This window comes from Sus scrofa, chromosome 7, assembly GCF_000003025.6.
Source record: "Sus scrofa isolate TJ Tabasco breed Duroc chromosome 7, Sscrofa11.1, whole genome shotgun sequence".
Taxonomy (NCBI): Eukaryota; Metazoa; Chordata; class Mammalia; order Artiodactyla; family Suidae; genus Sus; species Sus scrofa.
In genome coordinates, this window is record NC_010449.5 from 27172442 (window position 1) to 27197254 (window position 24813).

General features: G+C 41.4%; 1 long non-coding RNA gene across 1 annotated transcript in view; it reads right to left on the reverse strand.

Moving 5' to 3' along the window:
* The window catches only part of LOC102166539, a 67387-nt gene extending 44397 nt beyond the window's left edge, over positions 1-22990 (reverse strand). The window contains exons 1-2 of the long non-coding RNA XR_002345638.1: positions 22961-22990; positions 21262-21359 (exon numbers count right to left, since the gene is read on the reverse strand). This is a non-coding gene — a long non-coding RNA (uncharacterized LOC102166539). The remainder of the gene's footprint in view (positions 1-21261; positions 21360-22960) is intronic.

The following is a 24813-nucleotide window of genomic DNA, read 5'->3' on the forward strand; positions in this document are numbered from 1 at the left end:
GAAGACAGTTCAAAGTAATCTGCTAATTTAGAGCTTCTCTGTGTCACAGAAATTTAGTCACACAAGTTGGGACTTGGACCAATCAGCATGATCTATTGCCCCCCTAAAGCACATCCTGCCTCCAATTTGTAGAGGTTTAAATTTAAATTTAGCAGAAATACCCATCTAACATATTTTGACAAGTGGACATAGCAATGAAATAAAAACTAAACATATATGATATTTGTAGGCCGTTTTGAGACCCTTTATTCCAATCTGCAAATTTTTGTTTTGTTTTGTTTTGTTTTCATGGCTACACCCTTGGCATATGGATGTTCTGGGCCAGGGACTCTGAGCCACAGCTGCAATAATGCCAGATCCTTTAACCCACCGTGCCAGGCCAGGTATTAAACAGCTACCCAAGCCACTAAAGTCAGATTCTTAACCCACTGTGCCACAGCAGGATCTCCTACAAATGTTTCTTTTAGAATAGGAAAATAGTGCTGTTAACTTTATTTTCTAGTAGCCATAGTTTTATAAGGATAAAATAAATACATATGGTAATGACTATGAACATTTTCTGGAAGTTTAAAGTATGGTAGTCATTAAATCTTTGCTTCCACAAAATAAAATTAAAATATGTGAATGGGGAGTTCCCGTCGTGGCTCAGTGGTTAACGAATCTGACTAGGAACCACGAGGTTGCGGGTTCGATCCCTGGCCTTGCTCAGAGGGTTAAGGATCCGGCGTCACCATGAACTGTGGTGTAGGTTGCAGACTCAGATCCCGAATTGCGGTGGCTGTGGCGTAGGCCGGTGGCTACAGCTCCAATTCCACCCCTAGCCTGGGAATTTCCATATGCCGCGGGAGCAGCTCAAGAAATGGCAAAAAGACAAAAAAATTTAAAAATTAAAAAAAAAAAAAATAGGAGTTCCCGTCGTGGTGCAGTGGTTAACGAATCCAACTAGGAACCATGAGGTTGCAGGTTCGATCCCTGCCCTTGCTCAGTGGGTTAACCATCTAGCGTTGCCGTGAGCTGTGGTGTGGGTTGAAGAAGAGGCTCGGATCCTGCGTTGCTGTGGCTCTGGTGGTTAGGCTGGCGGCTACAGCTCTGATTAGTCCCCTAGCCTGGGACTCTCCATATGTCACGGGAGCGGCCCAAGAAATGGCAAAAAAAAATAAAAATAAAATTAAAAAAATAAAGTATGTGAATGGAAGATGGTCTCCAGTAACAAAGGAAAAGGACAGAGGAATCGCCCAATTAGCAATAAAGAAAGTTTTTATACCAATTTCATGTACAAATATGATTTCCCTTACTGTAATTCAGGGTTTCTTAGCTATCTAAGTCATAACTGTATATGAAAAAATTTAAGAATAAAAAAGGAATAAAGAGAAACATCTGCCTTTTGCCACATTCAGAGTAGCCAGTATTAGACTTGTCCTCCTACCATAAAGAAATAAACAAATGACAAATAAACAAGGCAATTATCTCCAGACGTCAGACACCAGGCAGCACAGGACTGAGATCCTTGAGAAGGGAAGCCCACAAAGTGAGTGGCATATTCACCCTGGTTCTTTGCCTAGAAAAACCTTCCATACCAGAAGGGCCAAGAAGTGGAGCCCAGACAGAGCACATCAGTTTTCTTGAACAGAAGAGGCAGAGCCTGAAGTTCAAGACGGCTAAACGTCTGGAATGTATAGGGCATGGTACCAGAAAGCAGGGAACCACAAAAATGAGTTCCTAGAAGTCTGCCTAGGAGCTCCCAGCAGATCCTTGGCTGAGGGCAGGGATGTACCGATCAGGGCAAAATTCCACATGGCCCCACCAAGAGAGGAGGCTGCTGCAGGGCTGAGTGCTGAATAGAGGCACCAGAAAAAGCTCAGTGCTGGAAGGCTTTGGAGTTCCAGCCTAGCCAGGATGGGGAGACCTTTCCAGGCTCTTTTAGCACCTCCCGAGACAGGAAGGTCATGTGATAGCAGGAAGTACTGTGGCCTCAAACATGGACATTTTTTTTTTTTTTCCCACTGTACAGCAAGGGGATCAAGTTATCCTTACATGTATACATTACAATTACATTTTTTCCCTCACCCTTTGTTCTGTTGCAACATGAGTATCTAGACAAAGTTCTCAATGCTATTCAGCAGGATCTCCTTGTAAATCTATTCTAAATTGTGTCTGATAAGCCCAAGCTGCCGATCCCTCCCACTCCCTCCCCCTCCCATCAGGCAGCCACAAGTCTTTTCTCCAAGTAAAGATGGACATTCTTTAAAGCAGACATTGACAAATCTTTCTTATAAGCCCAGATATTAAATATTTTAGGCTTATAAGTTTTATGATCTCTTTCCCAACCCTCAGTACTGTCAATACAGCATGAAAACAGCTATAGACCACACACAAATAATGACCATTGTATTCCTATAAAGCTTTGTTTATAGATACAAACATGATCTAAGTGTTTGTCTGCCAGTTTAGGCAGACAAGGGAGCTCTGGCTGTGGCTCAATGGGATCAGCAGTGGCTTGGGAGCACTGGGACTGAGGTTCAATCCCTGGTCCAGCACAGTGGATCCTGTGTTACTGCGCCTTCTTTCAGGGCTGTGGCTTGGATCTGATCCCTGGTCCTAGAGCTCCATATGCTTCAGGGCAGCCAAAAAAAAAAGTAGCCATTATACGTATGTTTAAAGTTTTAACAGAAAAGATAAACACACTAAACAGGTAGGAAATTTCAGCACAGAAATGGAATTTATTTAAAAAAACAGTGGGAATTCTGTAACTGAAAATTACACTACCTAAAATAAAATGCTCATGAGATAGGCTTAACTGCAGGCTAGAGACTGAATTTAAAAAGTCAATGAGCGTGAAGACAAATCAAAATAAATCAGGCAATTTGAAGAACAAGAGAAGAAATTTTTTTTTGTTTGTTTGGTTGGTTGGTTTTTTTTTTTTTTTTTTTTTTTTTTTTGTCTTTTGTCATTTCTTGGGCCGCTCCTGCAGCATATGGAGGTTCCCAGGCTAGGGGTCGAATCTGAGCCATAGCCACCGGCTATGGCTTTGCCAGAGCCACAGCAACCAGAACCACAGCAACTCGGGATCCGAGCTGCATCTGCAACCTACATCACAGCTCACAGCAACGCCGGATCCTCAACCCACTGAGCAAGGCCAGGGATGGAACCCACAACATCATGGTTCCTAGTCGGATTTGTTAACCACTGAGCCACGACGGGAACTCCAGAGAAGAAACGTTAATGAACAGTCTTGGTGACCTATTGGGCAATACCAGTAACCTAACATATCATCAGAATGAAAAGAGAAAGAGAACAGAGAGGGGAAAAAAAACTATTTGAGGGAAAGATGGAAGAAATGTTTACAAATCTGGATTTTTGAAAAATCATTTTACAGATCCAAGACAGTCAGTAAAGCCCATGCAAGATAAATATGCCAAGATGTACCATAGTCAACATGAAGACAAATCCAAAAAATGAGCAGAAAAATCTTAACAGAAGCCAGAGCAAAATATGCCCTATATTCAGGGGAACTATAATACAAACTCAAAATGATGTCTCAGCACAAACAATAGGACAAGAAGGCAGAAAATACATTGTAAAAGAGAGGCAAGAAAAAAAAATACTATCAACTCAAATTTCAAAATCCAGCATAGTTATCATTGAAAGAGAGGGAGCATAAAATAAAGACAAATTCTGATAAACGAAATCTGAAAGAAGTTGCTGTTAGCAGACCTTCACTGTAAGAAATGCTAAAGCCATTTCTTCAGGCTGAAGGAAAAACAAAACCAAATGGAATCTCAGATTAAGAGGAAGGAATGAAGAACATGGAAAATACTAAAGGTGTACTAAAAGGATTTTTTTAAATCTTAGTTTCTTTAAAAGACAATTGCTTAAAGTAAAAGTAGTAATGTAGTGTAAAAGAAAACATAGGAAGAAGCTTTATGACACTGGATTCAGCAAGGATTTCTTAGATATAAAAGCATGGGCAACAAAAACAAAGATAGACAAATGGGATAATATTGAACTTAAAAACTTTGTGCATCAAGGAAACAGTTAATAGAATGACAAGGGCATCTACAGAATGGGAGAAAATATTTGCAAATCACATATCTGACATATAAGTTGGTATCTGGAAAATATAAGGAACAACTCAAAAACAAAAAACCAAATAATCTGAATTTAAAAATGGGGAAAAGAATTTGAATGACAGTTTTCCAAAGAAGATATAAGAATGGTCAACAAGCACATGAAAAAATGCTCAACATTATTAATCATAAAACAATCCCAGGTCAAAACCACAATGATATTATCACCTCATACCCATTAGGATTGTCCCCGTAAAAAGAACAGAAAATAAAAAGTGTTGATGAGGATGCAGAGAAATTGGAGCTCTTGTGCACCGTTGGTAGGAAAGTAAAATTGTGCAGCCATTATGAGAAACAATATGAGGTTCCCTTAAAAATGAAAAACAGGGGCGTTCCTGTCTTGGCACAGCAGAAACAAATCTGACTAGGAACCATGAGGTTGTGAGTTCAATCCCTGGCCTCGCTCAGTGGTTTAAGGATCTGGAGTTGCTGTGGCTGTGGTGTAGGCCAGCAGCTGTAGCTCCAATTGGACCTCTAGCCTGGGAACCTCCATATGCCATGGGTGTGGCCCTAAAAAGGACAAAAAGACAAATAATAATAATAATAATAATTAAAAACAGGACTACCATATGATTCAGCAATTCCACTTCTGAGTAAATATCCCAAATAATTCAAAGTAGAATCTCAAAGAGTAAGTGCATACCCACAGCAGCATTTTTCACCATAGCCAATAAGTGGAAGCAACCCAAATATCCAGCAGCAGAGGAACAGATAAAGAAAATATGGTATATACATACAATGAAAGATGAAAAAGTCTTAAAAAAGAATGAAATCCTGTCACATGCTAAAATATAGATGAACCTTGAGGACATTATGCTCAGCAAAATAAGCCAGTCACAAAAGTGTGACTAAATCCAAGCCCATTCTGCTCACTACACAACAGGCCAATAAACCAGGCCACGATTTGCTGGGGCAAGAGATGATGACTTTCAATTGGAAAGCCAGCAGACCAAGAAGATGATGGACTAATGTCCCAAAGAAACATCTCCCCTCAGTCAGAATTCAGGCTCTTTTTATACAAGAAAGGGGAGGAGGAGCACTTAGTTGTGGCAGACTTGTTAGTGAGGAAATCTTTTGCTCCTGTTGTTGTCCATGTAGGTCAGGTCACCACCTTCCTATAAACCTCCAACAAAACAAATGTTATTCTCTATTCTGCAACTTTTTATCTAAAAATGTAATACTCTTAAAGGCCAGAGCCTTAAGAATAGCCTATCCTATATATTTCAGGCTAGAGGCAGCATCCTTTTACAAAAGGTGCAGAGACAGGATGACTAAGCACAAGTGACAGAAGACAAAGGTTAACATTGCAGGAAAAGGAACAGATCTGATATGGAGCCAGATTTGTTCTTCCCTATTACAAAGTAGTCAAAATCATAGAAACAGAAAATAAAAAGATGGCTGCCAAGGGAGGGAGGAATTAGTGTGCAGTGGGTACAGAATTTTAGTGTTGCAAGATGAGAAAGTTCTAGAGAGCTGTTGCACAACAATGTGAGAATACTTAACACTATTGAACTGTATACTTAAAAATGGCTAAGAGGGAACACTGGTTTTTACCACAATTAAAAAAAAAAAACCCAAAACACATAAAATAATTAACTAAGGATTTTTAAAGAAATAAAGCAACTGCTGAGAATGATGGAAATGACAGCCAATCATGAGATTTATACACAGTTCACTCTCCATAAACACAGCAAATTCTAAAGGACAGAGAGTATGTTTTGATATCTTCCTTAGCTCCTCTTTCCTAAAAGTCTTAGTGGAGGAAGAGACTAGTTAGGGTTCACTCTGTTTTCTTCATATGACTCACCACATGTTTATGCGACTCAATCTTTTAGATACTGTTTTTTTGCCTTGGGATCTTCAAGAGTGATTTCAGAGAGTTAGCTTTGCTTTTAGCTTGTTCACAGAAATTCTTTTTTTTTTTTTTTTTTCTTTTTAGGGCCATACCTGGGGCATACAGAAGTTCCCAGGCTAGGAGTCGAATCAGAGCTATAGGCCTAGGCCACAGCCACAGCAATGCCAGATCCAAGCCACGTTTGCAGCCTACACCACAGCTCATGGCAATGCTGGATCCTTAACCCACTGAGCGAGGCCAGGGATCGAACCTGCAACCTCAGGGATACTAGTTGGGTTCGTTTCCACTGAGCCACAATGAGAACTCCCAGGAATTCTTTTAAGACTGAGTTGGTATCAACCAGTCATGATGAAAGGCTTTGTCTATTCCTGGCTGTGAATCACTGAGCTCTGTCACTGCATCTGTGAGACTGGAAATACAGTGTCCTTTCTGCAGACCGTCATTTTGCATGCCATGACTAAGTGTGTGTGTGTGGTTTCAAACCTATTTCACTTCCTACTTGGAGTGAAAGCCAGAAATAAATGGCCTGTTGACTGTGTTACTATTAAACATTTTTCTCCTTCTTGCATCCCACCGTCCTGCCAACAGTTGCTAGGAATTGGGACAAGTCTATTTCCTCAAGCAATGTTGTGTAAGTGGCCATAAATTGTCCGAAGTGACACACACAGTCATAATTGGAACCAGAACTAGAATGTACTTTTTTTTACTACACATTGAATACTATTTCAGCTATATTTCTTGGCTATCGTTATTGATTATTGGTTAGTATTAATTCCAATTTTCCCAGATGTTTAAGTTTAAAAGATTATTTTCAGAGTTCCCTGGTGGCTCGGTGGGTTAAGGATCCAGCATTGTCACTGCTGTGGCTTTGGTTGCTGCTGTGGCATGGGTTCAATCCCTGACCCAGGAACTTGCATGCCACACACACACATGGCCAAAAATAATAATCGTAATATAAATAAATAAATAAATGTTTTCTTTATTTTTTTAAAAGCCTAATAGTAAAAAAACTAACCAAAATAATAACACTCACAATTATCACAATTTCATAAATGTAGGAACAGAGAGGAAAATTAACCTTTATTGAGTGTCTACTATTTGACAGACCTGTACATACTTTATCTTATTTAATCCATCCTCGATACCCTGGAGGGCATTGATTGTGATGTAAATATTCTTCTCTACATTTGACAGAACAGGAGACTGAGGATGAAAGAAATCAAGTCACTAAAGTGCATTTATTGACATCATACCTTGGCTCCCATCCCTCCGTGGTCCAGGACAGCCCCATGGAGCATCATTCGTTTGTACTTCAGTTGTGTATCTGTCACAGTGCCTCAGTGAGTTCCTGGATACTTCCCATACAGCAAGAACAGAGAGGTAACAGGCCAGCCAGAGATACAGAGTTTAAAAAAAAAAAATGCTGTAAGCAATGAGGAGTCATCCAACAGTTAAAAGGTTGATCTTTACAGAATCGTAATTCTACAGTAGACACTGGACAGCTTGGGGGTAAGAAAAATTGCCAAGCAAATATGGGGATGAAAAATTCCAGCAGACTACAAAAAATAGCTCTCGAGAATGTGCAAAAAATTAGAAAACAAACATTTGAGTTTCAACATAGGCAATTCAAAGCTAAAACTATGAAGAGAGAAAAGCAATCTGTGCTATTTCCTATAGCCATACTAGTACACTACTACATTTTAGTAGTATATTACTAGCTATAACAGAGATTATGGTTACTATTAGCTATAAAGTAGATATGGAGCTCTAGAAAATAAATGAAGAAATCATTAAGCTCTAGAAATTATCACAGATGCAACTAGATCATATTTTTAAATGAATAAGGTTTCACATACACGGTCACATTTCCACGCTCTCTGGCCCTTTCAGATTAAGTCATCCGGGGCATTTTTCTTTGCAGCTTCGGGGCAGGTACTGCCTGGCAAAATGAAAAGGACAATGGAGTCAAGTGCTTGGCATTTCAGGCCTTGGCTGGCACAGAGACAGATGATTTGGGAACACACATTCTCTGGACTGCAGCGAGAGAAAGCTAAAGAGAACTGGATTTATTCAAGAGCTTTTGAGAGGGAGGAACTGACAGGGTTGGTTAATTTAGGACCATGGTAGAGGTGAGGTAGAAGTTAAAGATGGTTCCCAAGTTTCTCTCCTGGGTAACCAGATGGATGTTAGTGTCATTTACTGCAGTTTCAACCATAGAAGGAGCTGACAGATTGGGGGTGGGGAGCAGAGGGGAGAAGTATTTTGCCTTTAGTCTGGGACAGGTTGAGATTAAGACATCAAGAAAAGCTGCTCAGCTGATGGTTTGATTTCTAATGCTCAGGAAAGAGATTTCAGCTGAAGACATTAATTTGGAAAACATTAGTGTAGAAGATAAGAACCTAGGCAAGGGATGAGACTGCCCAGGAACAAAAAGACTAGAAGGTGACCCAGGACCTACCCTGAAGGAACACCAATATTTAAAGGACTGAGAGATACAAAAAAACCCTCAAACGAACAAGAAAACCAGAAGATGGGAGCATGACAGAAGTTACAAGAAGAACATATTTAAAGAAGGAATTGGTCATCAGTGTCACGCGCGGCTAAGATGTGAAAATAGAAGTTTGAAGTGTCCACTGGATTTAGCAATACCGAGTCCTTTGTGACCTTGATGAGAAGCACTTGGTTGGCATGGCAGAGCAGAAACCAGATTCCAGTAGGCTGAGGAGTATCACACAACAAAGAGCACAGATACAACTGCTGCACCCACTTGGGCTCATAGCCAAAGACTGTAACTACCACATCCTGGAATGTATCCCTTGGAGCCATCACATAGAGGGGATGAGTAGCTGGATTATGGGTAGACAGCAAGTATTAACTCATCATGGTAAATTGTCTTCAGTTTTCTATTTATTTTTTAATTAAAGCATAGTTGACTTACAGTGTTGTGTCAATTTCTGCCGTAAAGCATAGCGACCCAGTCATACATACATTCTTTTTTTCATACTATTTTCCATAATATTCTATCCCAAGAGATTGGATATAGTTCCCTGTGCTGTACAGCAGGACCTCATTGCTTATCCATTCTAAATGTAAGTTTGCATCTACTAACCCCAAACTCTCTGTCCATCCCATTCTCTCCTACCTCCCAGTAATTTTCATATAAAAAACACAGCCTGTTTCTTAATCAAAAGGCAATAAATACTACTCATTAAGTAAATATTGACTTGTAGTGTATCAGGCAGAACCAGACTAAAAGCCAAGACAATCACCTGTTCTTTTATTCATCTGTTATCTGGAAATCTTACACCTAACCAATTTCAATTTCAGATCAGTACTAGAGATAATAAAAACCAGAAATGATCTCCACCAGTTCCCAAACAGGTTGTATACAATAAATACTACATTCTAAATGTAATAGTTTGTATCTACTAACCCCAAACTCCCTGTGCATCCCACTCCCTCCCATATATTAAATACTTCCAGGGTTCCTATCATGGCTCAGGGTTAACGAATCTGACTAGCATCCATGAGGATGCAGGTTTGATCCCTGGCCTCGCTCAGTAGGTTACGGATCCAGCATTGCCAGGAGCTGTGGGGTAGGTGCAAACGCGGCTCCGATCTGGCGTTATCATGGCTGTGGTGTAGGCCAGCAGCTACAGCTCCGATTGGACCCCTAGCCTGGGAACCTCCATATGCCACAAGTATGTCCCTAAAAAGCAAATAAATAAATAAATAAATACTTCCAGTTTTTTGTTTGTCAGACCTCAATAAAGTTTGTTTTTTTTAAGATCTCTACCAATTATTTATATCCTCAGGTAAAAACATCAATAGAATTGACAGGCAGTCTTAAAAAATATTACATTAGAAGATTACCTATATACCTATATTTTTACTTCCTGAACTCATCTTAATTCTGTAGTTAGAGTAGGTTAATTTTTTTTAAGTTTTAAGAGATTAAAAATTACAATTATAGGAGTTACCGTCGTGGCGCAGTGGTTAACGAATCCGACTAGGAACCATGAGGTTTCAGGTTTGATCCCTGGCCTTGCTCAGTGGGTTAAGGATCTGGCATTGCCATGAGCCATGGTGTAGGTCGCAGATGCGGCTCGGATCCCGCGTTGCTGTGGCTGTGGTGTAGGCCGGCGGCAACAGCTCCGATTCAACCCCTAGCCTGGGAACCTCCATGTGCCACGGGAGCAGCCCTAGGAAAAGCAAAAAGACAAAAAAATAAATAAAAATGTAAAAAATAATTACAATAGTATCAATTGCTTTTACTGCATAACAACACCCCCTAAATGGAGTGACTTAAAACAATACGCATTTACTATTTTCCACAATTCTGTGCGGTGGAATGACTTCAACCCCAAACTTCCCCATGGGTAGCTCTGGTCTGGGTCCTATAAGTCACTCATGTACTTATTGGTAGTTAATGGTGCAGCTGCAGTCATAAGGTCTGGGATAGCCTGGTCTCATCTCTGGTGGTTGCCATATGTTAGCCAGAGTGACATGGTCATGGCCATGTGTCTTCATCTAGCAAGGGAGCTCAAGCTCGACCACGTGGTTCCAAGTACAGCAAGACAGCAAGTCCTAATGCACAAGCAGTTTTCAACTATCTCCTTAACAGTACCTTAGTTGATGCCCTGTTGGCCAAGCCCAGGTTTACTGGGTGGAGACACAGAATTAACTTTTGGTGGGAAGACCAGGGATTGACATTGCAAAAGGGCACACAAACAAGGATGAAATCATTAGTGGCTATTTTTGCCACCTACCACAACTATGTTTTGCTTAATCTATAAAATACTCTAGGACCTTCCTCCTAATTCATTTAAAGGAATCATAAATATCATGAATCGTATATACACCACATATTCTTTTTTTTTCTTTTGTGGCCCCACCTACAGATTCTTAACCTACTGAGTGAGGCCAGGGATCAAACCTGCACCCTCAAGGAGACTATATTGGGTTCTTAACACAATGAGGCAGGATGGGAACTCCTATATACCCATATATTCAAAATAGAAGTACTTTCCTTCTTCTTTTCTTTAGAGGCGGTGCTAAAGCACAGTGAAGGAATGGTGTTCTGGGGCTTTGAGTTCCTAAAGGGTCGGGTCCGTGTCTGTCTCTGCTCTATATCCTCAACACTATGACAGCTTCATTTGAATGAATGAATGATTTGTTCCCTAAATCTACTAACATAAAAAAGCAAGGAAAAAAAAAAGCATGATAAGGACTACTGACCCTCACAGATCTTGAATTTCAGGACTTTCTAAGAAGAGAAGGGGGGAAATCACGTAAAATTAGAATATACAACAATATGTACTTTTGAGTTTAATTTTATTGGTTTTCAGGTTCTGGACTCTTTTCTGTGTTGTTTATAAATATAACAGAAAAAAAGAGCTAAAGAAAAAAAACAAGCCAGTGCCTATTCTTTCAAGGTTCTACTTTTTTTTTTTTTTTTTTTTGCTTTATAAGGCCACACCCACAGCATATGGAAGTTCCCAGGCTAGGGGTCAAATCAGAGCTACAGCTGCTGGCCTATGCCACAGGATCCGACCCACATCTGCAACCACTGCCCCAGCTCATGGTAACGCCTTTGCCCGACCCACTAAGCAAGGCCAGGGATCGAACGCACCTCCTCATGGATACTAGTTGGATTCCTTTCAGCTCTCCACAACGGGAACTCCCGAGGTTCTACATGTTAGAAAGATATTTACTTGTAATTTATGCTAATACTTAACTGTCCTCCACTGAAAGAGCTAAAGGAAACAGAACTTGGGGAAGGCAGAAATCTGACCTTTACAGAACCCACTCCATGTCAAGTTAGTCAGGCTCTGGCCCTGGCCAGACTCTTCTTTCACGATGGCAACTCCTCCTTTGTATCTCTCACTTGTGGGGCATCAGATAACAATATGCTTGTAAATGATCCTTATTGATCACTTAGGCATCTTTGGTCTCACTGGTTTAATATAATCTCCAGGGAGGGAGGAGACAGGGAAGAGAATAAAATAAATCTATCTTTGTTGAAATATTAACTTGTTTCTGGTGACCTTTGGCTAGTGCATTTCATTACAAGAAACAATTCCTAAGAAAAAACACTGGAAGCAGACTTCCTCCAAAGAGAAAGACTGTGTACTTCTTCAAAATGTGTGGGGTGAGGTAGGCTTATGTACCCATCAATGAGCCATAAAAATTGTTCTTGGGAGTTCCTGTCGTGGCTCAGTGGTTAACGAATCCGACTAGGAACCATGAAGTTTTGGGTTCGATCCCTGGCCTTGCTCAGTGGGTTAAAGATCTGGCATTGCCGTGAGCTGTGGAGTAGGTTGCAGACGCAACTCGAATCCTGCATTGCTGTGGCTCTGGCATAGGCTGGCGGCTCCAGCTCCGATTAGATCCCTAACCTGGGAACCTCCATATGCCGCGGGAGCGGCCCAAGAAATGGCAAAAAGACAAAAAAAAAAAATTGTTCTTCTCTGGTCATAATCATAATGGGCCTTAGGAGAAATCAATGAACCAGGGAAACTCAAGCCCATAGGGAGTGACTTTTATTTTTTGTCTTTTTTTGCGTGTGTGTGTTTTTTAGGGTGCATCTGCAGCATATATAAGTTTCCAGGCTAGGGGTCTAATCAGAGCTATAGCTACTGGCCTATACCACAGTCACAGCAACGCCAGATCAGAGCCACATCTGCAACCTACACCACAGCTCATGGCAACAACGGATCCTTAACCCACTGAGCAAGGCCAGGGATTGAACCAGCATCTTCATGGATAGTGGTCAGGTTCCTTACCACTGAACCACAATGGGAACCTCCAGGAGTGGCTTTTAGAGATGGGCTGTGTTCTGCCTCTTCTTCCTAGTCTCTAGTTTTGAGTCTCTTTGTACGGTATGGAGAGAACTTGGAGGGAAGAGAAGGAAAATCCTCAGTAAACTTTGAGAGTTGATTCAGACCAAGTGGCAGTTTCTATTACTGTGTGCACACAAGTCTCTTGTCAATCATACTTTGAAAGGAGGCTAATTCCTCACATAAGGCACATAACCTATTCTGAAGGTATCTGAAACTTTTTCACAGTAAAAGTTAAATATATGAGAAAACATAACAGCATTACCCATGCCCAGCCTAAAGATTAAAATGCTAAGGGTAAAACTTGAGGTACCTAGGAGAGGCAATTTAGGGGGCCTGGGGCATATCTTATCCATCTCAGGGCTCTGTGTTGAAAGCCCCAAAGAGAGTCTCCTTTTATAAATGCAGCCTGCATCTGGAAGGGTTGCAAGAAAAGTGCTATCTTCAGAAACAAGCCAAGCTTCAGATGAAGGGGAAAAAAAAAAGGTTGAAACCCTGAAGGTAGAGAAGAGATTATTAATAACCACTTAGTGAAGAATTCTAGAGGAAGCAACTAGAAGATGATAGAGAGATGAGAAAGAAGGGAGAAAGGGAGGAGAGACTGGATCAGAGGAGAAAAATCATGGTAAATTGGTACAACCACTATGGAAAACAGTATGGAGGTACCTCAGAAAACTAAATATAGAACTGCCATATGGGCCAAATTCCCACTCTTGGGCCTAAATCCAGACAAAACTTTCCTTGAAAAAGATACATGCACCCCATATGTTCATTGCAGCACTATTCACAATAGCCAAGACATGGAAACAACCTAAATGTCCATTGACAGATTAATGGATTAAGAAGATGTGGTATGTATATACAATGGAATACTACTCAGCCATAAAAAGAACAAAATAATGCCATTTGCAGCAACATGGATGGAACTAGAGACTCTCATACTAAGTGAAGTCAGAAAGAGAAAGACAAATACCATATGATATCACTTATATCTGGAATCTTATACACTGCACAAAATAACCATTCCACAGAAAAGAAAATCATGGACTTGGAGAACAGACTTGTGGTTGCCAACGGGGAGGGGGGAAGGAGTAGGATGAACTGGGAATCTGGGATTAATAGATGCAGACTATTGCCTCTGGAATGGATAAACAATGAGATCCTGCTGTATAGCACAGGGAACTCTATCTAGTCACTTACAATGGAACATGATGGAGGATAATGTGAGAAAAAGAATGTATACATACGTGTGACTGGGTCACTTTGCTATACAGTAGAAAACTGACAGAACACTGTAGACCAATTCTAATGCAAAAAATAAAAATCATTTTAAAAAGAAAAGTAAGAAGGAGTTCCCTTCGTGGCTCAGCAGTTAATGAACCCGACTAAGATCCATTAGGATTCGGGTTCAGCCCCTGGCCTCACTCAGTGGGTTAAGAATCCAGCGTTGCTGTGAGCTATGGTGTAGGTCACAAACGCAGCTCAGATCCTGCATTGCTGTGTCTGTGGCATAAGTTGGAGGCTTCAGCTCCAATTCGACCCCTAGCCTGGGAACTTCCATATGCTGTGGGTGCGGCCCTAAAAAAAAGCAAAACAAAACAAAACAAGAGTAGGGAGATGATAAATACTCAACGACTTGTATTTTGGTAGTGACCAAGACCAATGGGCATACCAATTTAAATAAAAATATCCTGATAACACCTTAATGCCGAAGGCTTGACTGGAAGTGAAACAGCAACTCAATGAGTTCCTTTGGAGGACAAATGGAGAATGAGAAGACAGCGGTCTTCTCAGTCCAACCCAAAGAGCCCCTTAAACTCACCTTTAAAAAAGAGCGTTTATAAAATACACATATCCCGGCCCCTTTCAAACCATTAAACTAGAAGCACTGGGAGCAGATCTAAGCACTGGCAGTTTTTGGCGATGGTATTCTTTTTAAGATCCTCAGGTACAGCCAGGGTTGAGAACCAATGGTTCTCGAAGTTGGTCCTGGGCCACCAGCGTCACCATGGCCTGGGAACTTGCTAGCCAAGCAAATTCTCAGGCATCACCCCAGGCTTACTGAATCAGAAATCTAGGAGGGGGGCCAAGCAATCCATGTTTTAACAAGCTCTCTAAGTTATTCTGAGCTGAAGTTTGAGAACCTATGTATATGGGATGTGGTGGCAGCCACAAAGAGGCAGCTACAGCTGTATCTATGAGTATCCTTCCCATCAGCATTTTATGAGAATTCTTAATGCCAAAACCCTCTTTACATTTAATTGTTAGCAGTTTGATAGGCAAAAAAAAAAAAAAAAAGAAAATAAGTTGTTTGTCTTACTTAGATTGAGCATGTTTTCATATGTTTATAGTTAACATTAATCTTGCATGGTACAGTTCAAATTGATTTATTTGATTTTAGTTTAAAATAAAAATAGAGCCAGTTACTGTCAAGCAGAGAAGCAAAGGCAATGAATAGTTGCAAGGGGGTAACAAATGCTCCATCTAGCTTGCTCTATGAAGGGTAAAGATAGTGTCCTAGACACCAACTTTCAGCCAATAAAGTGAACATAACATCTATTCATATTCTTTATTTTTATAAAAAGAGAAAGGGAACCCGCCCTCAAAAAAAAAAAAAAATTAAGGGAAAGAAAACTAAAAGGAAATTCCTCAAATTAAACAAGTTTAAATATTGGCAGTATGTGGAGTAAAACACACAAAGAAATGTGGTATATATTTCCCGAAAAAGGCTAGCTGTTCAATGGAAGGAATCATGTTTCTGTACTTTTTTAAATAGAACTTGTCATAGTCAGGGTGGTCCATAAGTTTTAAATAATAACAATTTGCTCTCCAATCTGGCCTCATTTAGCTTCCTTTTTCACTTTTAACATCTTGAATTTCTCCCAGTGCTTAGTTTGCAATTCACTCCCAAAAAAAAGAACTAAGAACAAACATGTTGGGTGGGGGGAGCAAAATAAAACAATAGCTTCTTCAAGTTTGGGCTCAACTAACAAGTAAATCATTTATAAGGGAAAAAAAATCTTCTTCAACATACAAACTATTAATTCAGATCTTTGTTATTGCTTACTTAGGCTAGTAACTGTTTCCTTCCTCTTTTTATTGTGCTCTGCTGCAAGATTAGTTTTCTTCCAGCAAAACTCAAAAGCTCTCAGTAACCTATTCCCCTCTGCTAGGCCACAAAGTACGATAAGATGTTTAGTGGAGACAGGGCAAGGGGAATCAGCTCTGGGGAGACTGCAAAAGAGAGGATACATTAATCTTAAAAACTGTGAATAATCTCTGGAGAGACTAAAGGCCATTATCAGCTCTGGGTGGAGGGGCATGCAGAGGTGGAATAACAGGTGAGAGAGATGCTGTTTGTTTCTGTTCTGCCTCTCCTAGATTTCTTTTGGACTACTGCCCACCCTGTCCCCCCTGGGAGTCAGAAGCCACCAGCTGACCAGCTGCCCTGAGACCCACTCCTCTCAGCCTCTTCGCCAGCCCGCATAAGGAATGGCTAATTACATCTAACAGGGCGTGAGCTGTAGTATCTCATCTGGTACCCAATAACTCTAGGGGACCATCCACTCACAGCCTGAAACCTGAGGTCAGAATCACTATAAAAGGAAAACCACAAACTGCACAACATAGATTGAATCAAGCAGACATACTAGAACAAATAAAGAATTTTTAAAAAGCACAACCACTGTTGTCAAAAAGATACTGGTAATATGAAGCAAGAAAAAAAGTCAAAAAGAGAGCCAAATGGAAAGATTCAGTATATTTAAAACAGCAATAACCACAACAGCAGCACTTAAAGATAGAATAGTGGATGGGATAAATAGCAAACAGACTATAACTAAAGAATAAATTGCAAAACTGAAAGAACAGACTAGGGAAATCTCCCAGAAGGGAGGGAAAAAAGGGATAGAGAGATAAATATAGAAATAAGCAGTTAAATCTAAAAAAAAAAAAAAAAGGTACAAATGAACTTATTTACAAAAGAGAAACAGACTCACATACTTTGAAAACTAACTTAAGAGTTACCAAAGGGGAGAGATGTCTGGGGAGGCTAAATGAGGAGTTTGGGATTAACATATACACACTACTATACACAAAATAAATAATCAACAGGGACCAACTGTATAGCACAGGGAACTCAAAGTGATATAATGAGCTATACGGGAAAAAAATCCGAAAAAGAATGGATATATGTAAATGTATGATTGAATTACTTTGCTGTACACCTGAAACTAACATAGCAGTGTAAACCAACTAAACTCCAATATAAAATAAAAATTAAATTAAAAAAAGAAAAAGCTAAATGCATGAAGGATAAAAGCAGACATGCAGACATAATGAAAACAGGAATCCAAGGAAGAAAAAATTCAAGGGAGGGGAAAATATTTAAGGAAATAATAAAAATAAATAGCCCTGAATTAAAGAAAGATGAAAGACCTCAGACTAAAGAATAGAGTACCAAATAAGAGAGAGTAAGAACTCAGATACAGTATTGGGAAATTTAAGCACATCAAAGAGAAAGAAAATTCTAAGAGCTTCCAGAGAAAAAGAACATCTTCTATAAAGCTACAAGAATCAGATTTAACGGCAACAAGGACAGGATCCAAATAGCTGGGGATTTTTCAAATATTTTGTTACTGGCTTCTAATTTAACTCCATTATAGTCTGAAAACCTATGTCGACAATAATAATAATAATAATAATACAACCTGCAAGTTGACAGTTAAGTTTTATTTGAGGTGAAATTTGGACTTAAGCCCGGTAGAGAGCATCTCAGGTAGCCCCGAGAAACCCCTCCAAGAAGTGGGGGTGGGCAGCTAGGATAAATGAGTTTTTGTGACAAAGAGAAGGTAGTAGGAACAAAAGGTTTACTGATAACCAGATTTACAGAAAAAGATTTATAGAAAACCAATTTCCATGGGAAGATGTAAGGGTCTGGGCTTCCTGGAATCACTCCTTTGATAGGCCCTCTGATGTGGGCCAGGCTTGGTCTCTTTCCTGAGTTCTCTCAGGGCTCAGTGGCCCACCCTTGGGAGTGGCTGTTCTCACAGAAGGTATCTTTTGCTTTGTCCGCTAACTACTGCCCCAGATAGCTCTGAAATACTGCCCCAAAAAGGAAAGGAGAAATATCAAGATAGAAGTCTTAAGGGTGAAGGGGCAGGAGCATGCGGCCTGCACACATCTTACAGAAGTTTGCTACTAGTCACACACATCGGTCATCGTTAAGGGATTTTAGTGTTTTTCTAGATATGAGGAGATTTAAGAATTGGGCTCCGGAAATCTTCTAAAAATTCTTATCTGAAGACCTGTTCTTCCAGTTTTCCCAGAGCACAGAGGGCCTCACTCCTGGTCTCCATCCTGAGCTTTGTTCAGGGGGTGCTGTGGGTCGGCAGCAGCAGTGGCTCATGTCTTACTCCCTGTAGAGGCTGATGGCAAGTGCCAAACTTCAGTTCACACCTACTTTGGATGATTTGCATCCTTTTAAATGTATTGAGACTTTTGTCTTATGGCTCAAAATACAGTCTATCTTGAGCACACACTTTACCCAACAAGATATACAGACGGCAAATAAGCACATGAAAAGATGCTCAACACAATCAGTCCTTAGGGAAATGCAAGATAAAACCATAATGAGGAGTTCCAACCATAACGAATCTGACTGGGAACCATGAGGTTGCAGGTTCGATCCCTGGCCTTGCTCAGTGGGTTAAGGATCCGGCGTTGCCATGAGCTGTGGTGTAGGTTGCAGACTCAGCCCGGATCCTGCATTGCTGGGGCTCTGGCATAGGCCGGTGGCTACAGCTCCGATTGGACCCCTAGCCTGGGAACCTCCATACGCCGTGGGAGCGGCCCAAGAAATGCCAAAAAGACAACAATAATAATAATAATAAAACCATAATGAAATACCTCCACACACCAACCATACCAAGCATTTCCAATGACACAGAGGAATGGGAACTCTCACATACTGCTGGCTGGAATGTGAAAAGGTTCAACAACTTAGAAAAGTAGTTTGTCAGTTTCTTAAAAAGTTAAACATACACCTAACCATCTGACCCAGCCATTCCACACCAATGTGCTATCAAAAGAAAAAGAAAGTATATGTCCATACAAAGACTCGTAGGTGAGGGTTCACAGTAAATTGACTGGTAATAGCCAGAACCAGAAACAATCCAAATGTTCATTATCAAGTGACTGGATAAACAATATAAATTCCTTTATGTAATGGACTTACTACCCAGCAATACAAAGAAATGAACTTCTGATACATGCAATAACATAAATGAACTTCAAAATAATGCTAAACAAGACAAACGGAAGAGTTCATACTGTTTGACTGATTTACGCTAAATTCTAGAAGATGCAGCTACTCTATAGGGATAAAAACAGGTAAGTGGTTGCCTAGGGATGGGGAAGAAGAGCAGAGAGGGGTGGGAGCAGGATTATAAAAGAGCAGGGAGTTCCCTTGTGGCGCAGTGGCTAATGAATCCGACTAGGAACAATGAGGTTGCAGGTTCGATCTCTGGCCTTGCTCAGTGGGTTAACTGTGAGCTGTGGTGTAGTAGGTTGCAGACGCGGCTCGGATCCCGTGTTGCTGTGGCTCTGGCGTAGCCTGGCAGGGCAGCTACAGCTCCGATTGGACCCCTAGCCTGGGAACCTCCATATGCCATGGATGCAGCCCTAAAAAAAAAAAATTAAATTAAAAAAAATAAACTATGCAGTTTACTGTACCTCTATCAGGTGATCAGAAAAATACAATTTTGTCTGAAAAAGACAGGTGAAATACAGACCCCAATTTTTATTTTTTAAAAATGAGCAAAGAGAGAAAATAAAACATAAAAATACATATTTATAATAATCTAGAAGTACAACTTTAGATAATATCAACACAGTGGTGGACAGGAGAAGCCAAGGGATTTGAGATACACCTATCAGTTGGAATCTAGCCAGGAGGCAGAAACACACAACCATCTTAATAGAGAGAAGTTAAAGTCATTAAGGAATTGTTAGCCAGGTTTTCAAGAACTAGAAGATCAAAAAGGGAAACATTACCACCACATCAAGCCTTCTGTTCTCCAGCAGTGGAGTCTGTTCCAGTAGCAAGTTTGGATCTAGTTTGCAAGGTTCCTAACATTCCCCCAGCCAGCCTCAGAGTGACCTTCCAAGAGCAATGCCCCCTCCCCAGAGCTCTCAGTCTTGCTCTGCAGGGCTCCTCCCGCAAATTTATAGCTTTTAATAATTTCCATCTCCTCTAATATTCTACAGAAACACTGGGGAAATACGAATACCACTTGTTTAATAAATAATCAAGGATTTTCACTAATTTTTTAGGATAATACCATTGACATTATGTTCCCCCACCCATAAAAGTCCTTATCCTTTAAAGATGCACGCTTGAAATATCTATGATTGAATAATATAACAGTTGTGACCTTTTCAAAGTAATCTGATGGGAGGGATTGCTCAAGTAGGGGGACTATAGGTAAAACAAGGTTAGACATGAATTGATCATTATTACAAATGGATGATGCACAGGAGTTTATTTATGTTTGAAATTTTCCACAATGAAGGTACTTTTTAAACTTTTTACAGCTGAACCTATGGCATATTTCCCCACGGCCAGGGTCAAATGAGAGTTGCAGCTGAGGCCTATAACCATGGCAACACCAGATCGAAGCCAGGTGTGTGACCTATGCCACAGCTTGTAGCAACACTGGACCCTTAACCCACTGAGCAAGGCCAGGGATAGAACCCATATCCTCAAGGAGACCCTAATGAAGGGTATTTTTAAAAGGATGCACACAATAGTATTTAAACAATAAAAACTCATACATGAAAAGTATGACTATCAAGTGTATGAAATGGTTGCCATAGCTGGGAATGGAGACAGAAGGAATAAAAATGAATGAGTGAATGAATGGATGAATGAAACAGAAGGATACAGCACAGACCCATGGCCAAACTTTGCTATGAAGTAAGGAGTTTACAAAACAATAGTCTCAATCCGCAGCACAAAGAGGACACAACAAAACCAAGTCCCAAGTCTTTAGATTGGCATTATAGGTCTTCTAGATTTGGATTTGACCTACCCTTTAAAACTTACTATTTTTATCATTCACCTTCAAAATCGAACGTTCCTCCGAAATGGAATAGTCAGTGTTGACTATGAGCCAACATATTTTTGATTCCATGATGTAGTTTCTAATGGTCCTACAGGCCCAAACTGAGTCCATGTCCCAATCTGGACATAACCTTTCACTTTATCCTTCAAAATCTAACCCATATATCACCTCTCATTGATGCTTCCCCAGTGCCCCTGTATTCCAGTGTAAAGAAATCTATGTACAAAATCAAACCAAACCAAAAAACAGCACTTTATCAGAATTTTGCTTAAATATTTATCCTCTTCTAATTTGTACTAGAGGTTTTGTTGATTTACCTTGGTTCTAAAGATCCAGTTCTTTGCAGGGTAGTATTCAAGGAAACACAGCAGTTGTATTCATGTCTGTATCCCATGCTTAGCTTTGCAAGTGTCTCCTAAATGATCAATGAGGGAAAAAGAAAGGGTGGGAGGGAAGAAAGGAAAGGCTGGAATGAAAGAATTGCATTTCAATTTGTTGGTTCTTTCAAGGGGGAAAAGTGATCCCCAAAAATACAAATTCACTGAAAACTATAAAAATTATTCCATAACAAAAGATGTCATCATTTTTATAACTGTAATTTCTCAGCTGCTCGGAGCTTGGGGCTTTTTTGGATTTGGGAGGGTTTTTTCTTTCTTTCTTTTTTTTGGGGAGGTTTAGGACCACACCCACAGCATATAAAAGTTCCCAGGCCAAGGGTCAAATGGGAGCTACAGCCGCCAGCCTACACCACAGCCACAGCGGACGCAGGATCTGAGCCACATCTGCTCAAGGCAATGCCGGATCCTTAACCCACTGAGTGAGGCCAGAGATAGAACCTGCAACCCTATGGTCACTAGTCAGATTTGTTTCCACTGAGCTACAAAGGGAACTCCTTTATTTATTTATTTATTTATTTAAAGCATAGAAGTGCATATTATCAAATGGGACAAAAGAAGAAGAAAAATGTAAGGTAAAAGCTGAAAAACACGCTGAGAAGCCTTTTTATTAGGGCTCTGTCCCCTGAAATAACAGCAATAATGTGATAAGGGTGTTTCAACCCACTGCACTCTACTTCCCTCTGCTCATAGGCTCAGCAAGAAGCAAAATCAGCCAACGCGGGGAAGAAAACTGCCTTTTTATGGGCGGTGGCAAAGATAGTCTTAGGTTTTAATCCCCTGTGTGTGGTTTTCCCAGGCTGTGACTTCAGGTAAGTCATTCAATCTCTGATTTTCTCCATTGAGTTTCCTAATTTTGAAATGGGGTCACGAGTATTGTAGTCCCCATTGTTACTACTGACTGAGGTTTCTCAATTTTTTTGTCTTTCTTTTTGCCTTTTCTAGGGCTGCTCCCGTGGCATATGGAGGTTTCCAGGTTAGGGGTCTAATTGGAGCTGTACCCACAGGCCTATGCCAGAGCCACAGCAACGCGGGATCCGAGCCGTGTCTGCGACCTACACCACAGCTCATGGCAAGGCTGCATCCTTAACCTGCTGCAACCTCATGGTACCTAGTCGGATTCTTTAACCACTGCGCCACAATGGGAACTCCTCAGTTTTCTTTTAAATGACGCTTTTTAGCAGGAAAGGAGACCGCAGCCTTGCTTCTTGTTAAGAGGGGGAAAGGGTTGGAACCCTTGGGCGTTCTGCGGAGGGAGACTGGTTACTGTACCGAAGGTGCACAAAAAGGAGGGGTGAGGGATCCAGGTGCAGTAGGGAAAGAAGGTGCAGCAGAAGCCTCCCTCTGCTGCTCTTTCTGGGTGAGATCTCAAGTTTTTGTTCATTTTTTTCCTACACAAAAGTCTTTAAGTTTTAGAGATTCACAGGTTCACTTGGACAGCTTTACCGCACTGGGCCACCCAATAGGTTTCACGCACCCAGAGGCTTGCAGACTACCTGGCTTCGAGCAGAGCTGCTTCTAGATCAAGGCCAGCAAGCATAGGTTGGCGCTGGCAACATCCCGCCCCAGCACTCTGAAGCCCCTGAGGCTGTCACCTCCGAACACGGATGAGGAACCATACCTCCAGACTTTGCTCTCGACGCGCACCTGGGAAGTCCCGCGAGATCTTCCGGCTACCGGAAGAGGGGCGGGTGCAATAGGCGTGGCCCAGACTGAGCCGGAGAGGGAGCAAGTGGGTCAGTTCCCAGCCCCAGAGCTTGTGAGTCTCGTGTAAGGTACCCTTTCCAGAACTTCCAGAAATACCTAGTAGGCTATGTAGAAAAATGGGAAATGGGGATGGGGCTGAGGTCAAGCAGTCACACTCAGGGGAGAAGAATGTAGTAAGCTGAGTATTAAAAATAAATGGGGGGGAGTTCCCGTCGTGGCGCAGTGGTTAACGAATCCAACTAGGAACCATGAGGTTGCGGGTTCGGTCCCTGCCCTTGCTCAGTGGGTTAACGATCCGGCGTTGCCGTGAGCTGTGGTGTAGGTTGCAGACGCGGCTCGGATCCCGCGTTGCTGTGGCTCTGGCGTAGGCCGGTGGCTACAGCTCCGATTCGACCCCTAGCCTGAGAACCTCCATATGCCGCGGGAGCGGCCCAAGAAATAGCAACAACAACAAAGACAAAAATAAATAAATAAATAAATAAATAAGGGAGTTCCCATTATGGCGCAATGGAAACAAATCCCACTAGGAACCATGAGGTTGGGGGTTCCATCCCTGGCCAGTGGGTTAACGATCAGGCTTTGCGGTGAGTTATGGTATAGGTCGCAGTTGCAGCTCGGATTCCGCGTTGCTATGGCTGTGGTGTAGGCCAGCGGGTACAGCTCGGATTCAACCCCTAGTCAGGGAACCTCTATATGCTGCAGGTCAGCCCTAAAAAGACAGAAAGACTAAATAAATAAATAAAAATAAATGAGATCCACCTAGGCCAGCAACTGCAACCCTAACCTGAGAACGTCTGTATGCTTCAGGTGCGGCCCTAAAAAGCTAAATAAATAAATAAATAGGGATACCTGCGGTGGCTCAGTGGCAGTGAACCTGACTAGCATCTATGAGGACACTGGTTCCATCCCTGCCTTCACTCAGTGGGTTAAGGGTCCAGTATTGCTATGAGCTGTGGTGTAGGTCCCAGAGGCAGCTCGGATCCCTCTTGCTGTGGCTGTGGTGTAGGCCAGCAGCTACAGCTGTAATTCCACCCATAGTCTGGGAACTTCTATATGGCGTGGGTATGGCTCTTTACAAAAAAAAAAAAAAAGGTATTGCGGTGTTATACCCCAGGTAGATGAAATCAAGACTTGCTGTTGACATCAATATGTACATCACACTGTATTTTGCCATTTCTAAGATGCCATTACATTTGACCCTGGAATAGGAAAATGTTTAAGGGCGCTGCTCCTCCTCACTGGTGCAAATCCCTATGTGTCTGACTTATAGTGGGTTCTCCATATGCCAGGATTCAACCGACAGAGGATTCTCATAGTACTGCAGTTCTACTGTTGAAACAAAGCCATGTAAGTGAACCCAGCAGTTAAACCACTTGTTGGAGTTCCCGTCGTGGCGCAGTGGTTAACGAATCCAACTAGGAACCATGAGGTTGCGGCTTCGATCCCTGCCCTTGCTCAGTGGGTTAACGATCCGGCGTTGCCGTGAGCTGTGGTGTAGGTTGCAGATGCGGCTCGGATCCCACGTTGCTGTGGCTCTGGCGTAGGCTGGCGGCTACAGCTCCGATTAGACCCCTAGCCTGGGAAACTCCATATGCCGCGGGAGCGCCCCAAGAAATAGCAAAAAGACAAAAAAAAAAAAAAAAAAAAAAAAAGCTAAACCCCTTGTTGTTCAAGGGTCAACTGTAGCTGCATATCGATTTAAATAGGAAGAGGTTTTTGGAAAAAAAATTATTTTATTTTACTCAAAGCACTAATCATAAACAATTA